The sequence below is a fragment of the Triticum dicoccoides genome, chromosome 1B (assembly GCF_002162155.2).
Source record: "Triticum dicoccoides isolate Atlit2015 ecotype Zavitan chromosome 1B, WEW_v2.0, whole genome shotgun sequence".
Lineage (NCBI taxonomy): Eukaryota > Viridiplantae > Streptophyta > Magnoliopsida > Poales > Poaceae > Triticum > Triticum dicoccoides.
The window spans coordinates 182497978-182505962 of record NC_041381.1 but is presented as its reverse complement, the minus strand read 5'-3'; the positions used below and the strand labels follow the sequence as shown (position 1 = coordinate 182505962).

Here is a 7985-nt window from a genome sequence, read left to right as displayed (position 1 = left end):
CTCGAAATGTTTAAGAAAAAGTTTTCAAAAATCAGGGCGAGAAAATTTCGTTTGTTTTATTTGTTAACAAAGCTTAAATTGGTCTTTTATTATTTCGAGGATTTAATTTTCGAGGATTTAATTGTTCTTTTCTTCTAGTTGGGTTCTATCTTTTGTCTTCAACACATTTAAATATGCGAGTCTGCATTTTCGTGGATTTCTTGGATTGTTTGATATTTGTTTCAGCTTCCATTAGTTCTCTATAGTTTCCAAAAGAGAAGTCAGTTCTTTTCCATATGTTAAACTCTAGGCCAAATTTGCTAAGCCCATTCTACAACATTTTTTTTCTCTATTCCCTGTTCTCTCAACAGGAATGGGCCAAAGGCCAACTTTTATATTTTCTTTCTCTCCCACTTGGGCCTAGCCGAACTAGGCCAACACCCCAGCTCTCCTAGCTAGCACCTCCTCTCCTTCCTGTAGGTTCACGTTCACAACTGACAGAAGAGGAAACCTCAACAGCCACCACGCATGTTAACTGATGCCCTTCCTTTAATTCCGCCTCCCTGCCTATTTCCCTCAACTTCCTTTCTCTCCCAACCAACGCCTCTTCTCCTCCTCTCCTCTTTACGTTCACAGTGTACATAAGGCAAAACGTACTGCCATGGAAACTCCTTCCTCCACTTGCCTCTTTAATTGCTACCGTTTCCAGAACTGGAGATATGAGGACGTGATCCCCAACCCCCTCTCTCATTTCCCTCCTAGCTTATGCCCTCTCCCTTCCTCTTTCTCTCCAGAACACTCTGCAAACAAATGGTGTTCCATGGACGCAAGGTCTCGAACCAGATGGCTCTGATCATCTCCGTCCAAACCCTTGCGCCAGGTTCTTCTCCTTCATGCCATGATTCCATTCAGAGAAGAAGGAACGCGTTCCGTTGACCACACGTGAAGAATTGCACATGTCCGCGAACACTGTTCTTCAAGTTCATTGCAGTGTTACGTCGCGCTCAGTGAGTTTTGGTCCAATTCCTTTTGCACGTGTACTCTATCCTATTTAATCTACCTCCTAGACAACTAATTCTAGTCTATTGTAGTAGTTGGCCGCGCACACGGCGGAGGCGTGCCGCTATTACCACTTGGGATCGCCGCCGCTGTCACGAGGACCTGTCCGATGACTCCATCCGCGTTAATTTGTTTGCCTCGCGTGCAGGAGCACGCCAACATCTTCTTCCACACCGTTGATCGACCACACATGATTTTTTTGCAAAACTTCTTCGACCCCGTTCGTCGGGTTCATCTCACCGTTCCTCAAAACCTTGGCCTGAGTTCGATAATTTTATTAGTTTGTCTAATATATTTTTATGCTCATGATATGCCTAGGAGTGCATGGTATCCGCCCCGTAGTTTTTGGTGTGTTATATGACTTGCCATTTAAATATTTTACCAATTATAGTTATGTGATATTTTTCTTTTGTGTAGTACGTAATCGTATGATATGACTATGTACAAGTTTCTGCGAATGATTATCATGTATAGTAGTTGATCGGTGAAATCTTCTGTTAGTTTGATGTTTTTATATGTTGATGACATGCCTAGGAGTCGCTCCTAATTATTTCATAAGTTTAAGAGTTAGATGTGACTGACTAGATTTATTGTAAGTATTTCTTTCATTTACCTATTATAGTTTTGGACGTTGTCTCGTGTTGGGTATTTTTTTTTGCATCATGTATTCATGTCTTGTGCACACGTACAATTCTTTTATGAATGTTCATCGTGCGTATAATTCCATAAATTATTCTAAGCTTTCTTGGTTTATCGAATCATGAAATACTTCATGTCTTATTTTAATTTTTGTTTAGCGTCGCGGTGTTTTAGATATGCTTTACATATTAATTTCCATCCATGTCACATGCTTGTTTTATTGGTTTGAATCAATACCATGTCGCATAGTTCTTTTCATACTAAATGTCAAATGAAATGCGTTGTTATTTGGAAATGACTACATTATAGTTCATTGCATAGAATATTATTACTTAGTTATTACTCTTATTTTGTAGATGTTGTTATGATATATCACATGGTTAGTTGCTTTATATCATGGTTCATATTTGTATTACTAAATATAAGTTATTCTTGTGGCATAGAACTTAGTTTATTACATCTTGGTAATTATCACGTGTGATCATTTACTTTAGTTTATTACCTTACAATGCTAGAGCTTGTTCAAACATTGAATGCATGTTTTATTGTATGATTGCCATGTGTTATAACATTGCTAGGATTTACGATATGATGGTGTATATTGTTAGACTTTGCTTCGTAGAGATACATGCTAGTTGTGTATGATTCCATCTTGCTTGATCAATATCATTCCATGATGTTGTAAGAACATAACTAGATGCATATTGTGCATGTATCAATTCATGTTATAGATCTTCCCTACTTACGTAGCTTATGTCTTTACAAGTGTAATAACTAGATAGAAAATGCATGTCATGATCATGTCCTTGTTATTCATGCTACTATGGTACATTGCTTGATGTGATTGATGCCATGGCCTAGATGTTTACTTGTTAGTATGCCTTTCTCTTTTGCTTATAAGTCACAACTAGCATGATAGTGTTGTGTGATAATATAGTGCTTGATCTTTAGGCTAGTTGTTATCAACTAAGTTATTCCATTGTTGTGAGTTGTATTCAATTAGTATCATTCATTGGCATCTCGTGTGATGATGATTCATACTTAGCATTACTAGTAAACGTGTACGTGCAACGCACGTATGCACTTGAAAGATATATTTCCTCATTCATCCTAGTTAAGAGTCACTTATTCAAATAAAAAATTTATAAGAATATTTTGCATGGCATGAAAAGACAAATGTTCCGGTCTCATTCGGGAAACGATTGTTTTGCGCCTATTGTGATGTATAGGAAAAATTAATATGGCATGAAATGATAATGTTCATGTCTCTGACACACAAACATACATGAAACTGGACAACTCCCTAACTAACATGGAACTGTCATTAGCCCTAAATTACGAAGTCACTAAATAAGCTAATATATGTTCAATAAACCTTTCTATCCCATATTTCATATAACTCACAACCCCCTAACTAATATGATTACCATTAGCCGCAAATTATAGTCACTAAATAAGCTAATGTTAGTATACAATCCTATTGAGCTACCTTAATTTTTAGACTGATGAAATAGCCAATGTTCTACAAAATAAATGGATTTGGAACTACCTAATGGGCTACAATCCTAGTAATTGAGCAATCCATGCACACTTTTTATAATAAATGGATTTTGCTTGAATAACAAACTAACTTGTTGTACAGTTCTACAATAGAAAATTCAGAACCATAGAAGTACAGGGAGATTGAAAAAGCATGTCTGACGTGTTCTTCGCAGCAGATAATTTTGGTATTTTCTTGTACTATATGCCCTGAACTAAACCAAACTGAAGTATACTGATTAAATCTAGACTAACCACACTCTTCTAATACATCAATCAGGAAACAGTTTCAAAATATATACAAATAAGAGTATCCTGAGCAGGTTACTTATTAGTCACAACGGACACAAATTTCAAATTGGAAATAACATCGTTGGTACTATGGCTTATGGTCAGTAGTGTCACTAATGGTCGAATACATTACACTTCACCGAAAAACTTTAGAACACCGGAGCAAATGCTTTTATGATAGCAGTTTGAACTTCAGACATAATTGTCTTGAACAAATATCCAACTGTAGCACTCTGCACATGAGGAAAAAACCCACGGTTAGATACTATGCACTGGAAAAAATAAGTTTGAAATACAAAGGTCTAAGATTTCAAAGTATTGCGTCATCTCATATGAAACAAATAATTTGGGAACAATTCCTACATGCCTAGCACGAAGAGCAAATATATGTGTACGAGCATAATGAGTAGAATTCAATTCTGAATATAAAAAAAGCGACAAATATGACTTTGTTTTCAATCACCCTGGTAGAATCAAGGCTTGAATCTTTCATCATTCATCTCCGATGACATATAATATACTGATACAACTCCTTACATTAGTGTTTTCATAATTAACAAAATGAATAAAAAGGCTAGAAATAGAGCCTCATGTATGATCAATGCAGCATACTACTAAACAATGGATCCAGAATGCACCAGAGCCAGTCTGGAAGGCGGAAAACAAAAGGCCTCTTTAAAGACCTTGAGAGAGAAAATACCAGGGAAAGTGAAGGTTAAATATCGGACCAAAATCATTATCGTTGGGGCCAATCCTGTATTATTATGCTGCTGCTACTACTATTAGTAGTAATATAGATGGTCTAAAATGTTCTGCAGGGTCTAGCTCCAGACCTTTGCACGGCCGGAAGAGATGACCTCATGGAGGGTGGCGCCATGGAGGTTGCACCTGTACATCACAATAGTAGAGCAACTCATATTTTAGAATGAAGATGGTCCATTTGTATCTCCTATTTGGAGTTCGTCTTACCAACTGGAAAAGAGGAACTCTGAGTGGCATCGACATTATCTTTGTTTGAGGTCTGTTTTCTTTTTAGCCGCGCAATCCGCTGTTTATTTAAGCACTATGCCCTCTGTTCATTGGATAGGCCGGCATACCAACTGGTGCCACTTCTTAATTTTCGGCCACCATTTACTTCTTCGAGACGATGACTCGCGGAGCTTGTAGATGTACACCCTACAATAAAATAGGAGATGAATTTATAAACAATAGTAATAGGTGCAACAATGCAATCTTATATGAAGTGGATGAATATACCATCTGTATGTGTGCTGGTTATGTTGCTAAAAGCAATACATTGCACAGACCCTAGTGAAGAAGCATGTGTGCATGCAACCGGATCATGGGTAACATCTATCCCCAGCTGAAGGAATCTTCTGTTGGAGGTTTACACGACGCCAGTGCAGGGATGCTGATTCTTTCTCAACAGATATTTGGGCATATGCAGACTGACTGCTATTTTGCTGCGGGTCCTGATTTTCATTCCCAATTGCAGATGTGTTGGTTAGGTCCGTAAACGGAGAATGATTCCTGACATGAACGTATGTGCATCTGGATTGTGCTTGCCATCTGCGTTTCATCAGCAGAAATGTTAAACAAAACAGAGGAAGGAACAGAAGCCCCCAGCATTAGCAGTACAGAACCAAAGTAATGAATAACTTATACTAAATTGGGAAGGGTCATTTGAAACCAAAGCATTGCACCTGATCTACTTGCGAAGAATATCACAGAATCATGAAAGCTCCTCAGCAGCACCATAAACCAATTGATAGAGAAGCCAAGGAGATGGTCAATGGCTTAGGAGCCTGGTAGCAATGATGGCTGAGATGAATTTGTATTTTCTAATTCGCTTATCACCATAGTTGAGGGCAGTATCGGATGAACATGAGTTATGTTTTCATTAACATGGCACGATGTAATAAGTGAAATCAAACAACATGGTATGAATTTCAGATATATTACGATGTGCTCATTGGAGGTATGGTTGGTTGGGTTGTTGGGGCCTAATTTGAAGCAATTGTTGGGCCCTAATTTGACATAATAAGGGGCAGTAAATTTGTAGATGTGCTGTGTGAGGCAAATAACAGATCGGTGAGCGGTGTAGTCTACAAAATCCGCAGTTTACATCCGACAGCACAGAACTAAGTACATCGTAATCCAAACTTATTAAGAGGCGAACTCCAAAAAGGATTAATCTGAACTTGTTTGCATTTAAGTGAAGAAGACACATTACTGCACGAGGTGTAAAGTTTCAGTCCATCAGGCATGTGCATGCTGTGTGAGGCATGTGCAACTCCAAAAATTAGTATAAAGGCAGCAGTATGGAACCAATGTATTCACTGGTCTGACTTGAATTGATGGCCTAATTTGACATATTTTGAAGCAACAAAGCAGTGAATCTCCCTCAAATTTCTACGGGCGACAAACCTTCAGAGCGGCAGGGCGGTGCAATGCAGTTAACAAACTCAAGACCGGCACCAAGAGGCGGCTGGACCGTGCGGGCTTGCGGACAGCGGTGAGGACCACAGGGCGGCAGGGTCGTGGTGTTGCTGCGGACGGCGGCGAGGAGCGAGGGGCAGCAGGTCCAGCCGTGGTGTTGCTGACGGCGGCGAGGAGCGAGGGGCGGCAAGGTCGTGCTGCCCGGACGGCGGCGAACGGAGCCGGTCACAATCTCGTCTCTCTCACGAGCCCTGGCCATTATGTCAAGGAAGCTCAACTCCTCTTGTCCGTACAGGTAAAACTCAGCAGACCGTATGCACACCTTGTTTTCCTGTAACATACGATTACCACGGTCAGATGAGATCTAAGGCAAGTCGGTGGTTAACTTTATAAACTAACATATGGTGCATCATTAAATAGAGATACTTGAAGTCATTGTTAGCTGGGAAGTGTGGCCTGTAGACATAGATTGTCGAAAAGGCATGATTTTGAACTATTAAAGCACAATTCAAAGCATGTCACATTTTACATAGTACCTCCTCAGCGAAGAGTTCCTCGAGAAACACTGTCGATTTGGTTGTCTTCTGCCACCATGGCTAATGAAATACTAACAAGTTCATTTGACAGAACGTAATCGCTGAATTTGGAGATAGATACAAGGTTTATTGTTCTCGAGTCCAGTATTTCACTGATTGTTATCGATTTCTCCAGTGCATGCTACATCTCCCGAATCCAGGAGCTGTGAGAAAAGCCATTGTGACGTAGATGTGATTTTGACTCCTTCAACGGAAGACGTTTGGGTTACCTGTGAACTGTCAGTTATATAGTATGTCACAGCCAGGCTGCTTGTTGCTCGCATGAACGTCATGAATTAGAAGAAGTGTAGCTAAGCACCATGAATCTAATTGTACAATGGAGTCCTCCACCGACTCATCTACAAGAATCAAAATTTGTGGTTCCAAAGTTAGCATTGGTAGCTTCAGCACAGGTAAACTTGAGTAGAAGAAATGCAGGGCAATGCTGACTTGCCATTTTGGACCACATTGGCTGATTCATAAAAATAATAATTGTTTGAACAGAAAAGTTCAGAGCAATCTATTTATCTCTACGATGGAGCATATACTCACAGAATCAAAGGTCTCAAGAGGCAAGCTTTCTAAGTGCCACCTGATGAGAACATTCCCTTCTTTGTGTACAATTTAATGTTTGTTAGTCCAAAAATATCCATACTATCATCAGTCAGTTTTTCTCCCTCTTTTTCTCTGCCACCTCATTAAACATCCACAATTCAGATCCTGGAGCAAGAAATGCTTCTAGAACCTACACAACAACACCAACATTAATATCCAGAATTTGCTGAAGCGTACATCAATCCTGGCAAAATGTCAAGGTTAACTTACCATTATCATACCGTGGATAGCACATCGCCAACCACAGAACAAAATTATACCTGGATACTTAGGAAGGGTGAGAAGGTTAGGTAGAAAACCCTTATGCCTCTGGTGAGAAATAACTTTGATCAACTTTAAATCTAGGTGAATAGGAATTTTTTATCTGGGCCATATGACTTTCTTGAAGATAGTTGGTACAAAGACAGTAAATATTAGACATCATGAAGCATGACTCAGAAAATTCACCTCTGATAGAAGGACCGTATTACTCAGAAAATTCACCTCTGTTGGGGCATTTATACATCTTACTGGTGAAATTGCTCAATCCCTTTGGTTGAAACACACAAACACTAGCAAATGTGAAACAGAGTCTAAGAGGGCCAACATTCTGAACGCAAAAAGGTAGGTAGTGTGTAGTCTGCAAATTAGGAATAGCTGAGCTTACTTGCTTGCTTCTACGCTCGCACTTGGCCGCCGGGAAGCAGAAGAGGACCGGGGCGCGGCGAAAGGAGCGGGAGGAACGGCGGCCCGCGACCAAGGGCGCGGCTCCGGCGGCCAGCGGCTCCCGGCGACCCGTGGCGGGGGCGGGCTCCCGACGACCCGCGGCCGCTTCCCGTGGCTCCGGCGGCGCGAGGCAGCGGGGCGGGC

The 7985-nt window shown here is 40.4% G+C and overlaps 1 long non-coding RNA gene across 6 annotated transcripts; it reads right to left on the bottom strand.

The window, feature by feature from the left end:
* Positions 1 to 3460: 3460 nt before the first annotated feature.
* LOC119326945 lies at positions 3461 to 7917 on the bottom strand. Of its 6 annotated transcripts, none has more exons than XR_005158312.1 (10): positions 7783 to 7917; positions 7584 to 7665; positions 7347 to 7396; positions 7074 to 7266; positions 6483 to 6880; positions 5935 to 6277; positions 4765 to 5076; positions 4477 to 4683; positions 4341 to 4395; positions 3461 to 3740 (listed from the first exon to the last, which is right to left on the bottom strand). It is a non-coding gene; the product is annotated as an uncharacterized LOC119326945 (long non-coding RNA). The 6 variants fall into 6 exon arrangements; XR_005158318.1 differs by having other exon boundaries at positions 6483 to 6685; positions 6752 to 6880; positions 7347 to 7687; positions 7783 to 7911; XR_005158306.1 differs by having other exon boundaries at positions 7347 to 7403; positions 7584 to 7687; positions 7783 to 7911.
* Positions 7918 to 7985: the final 68 nt, after the last annotated feature.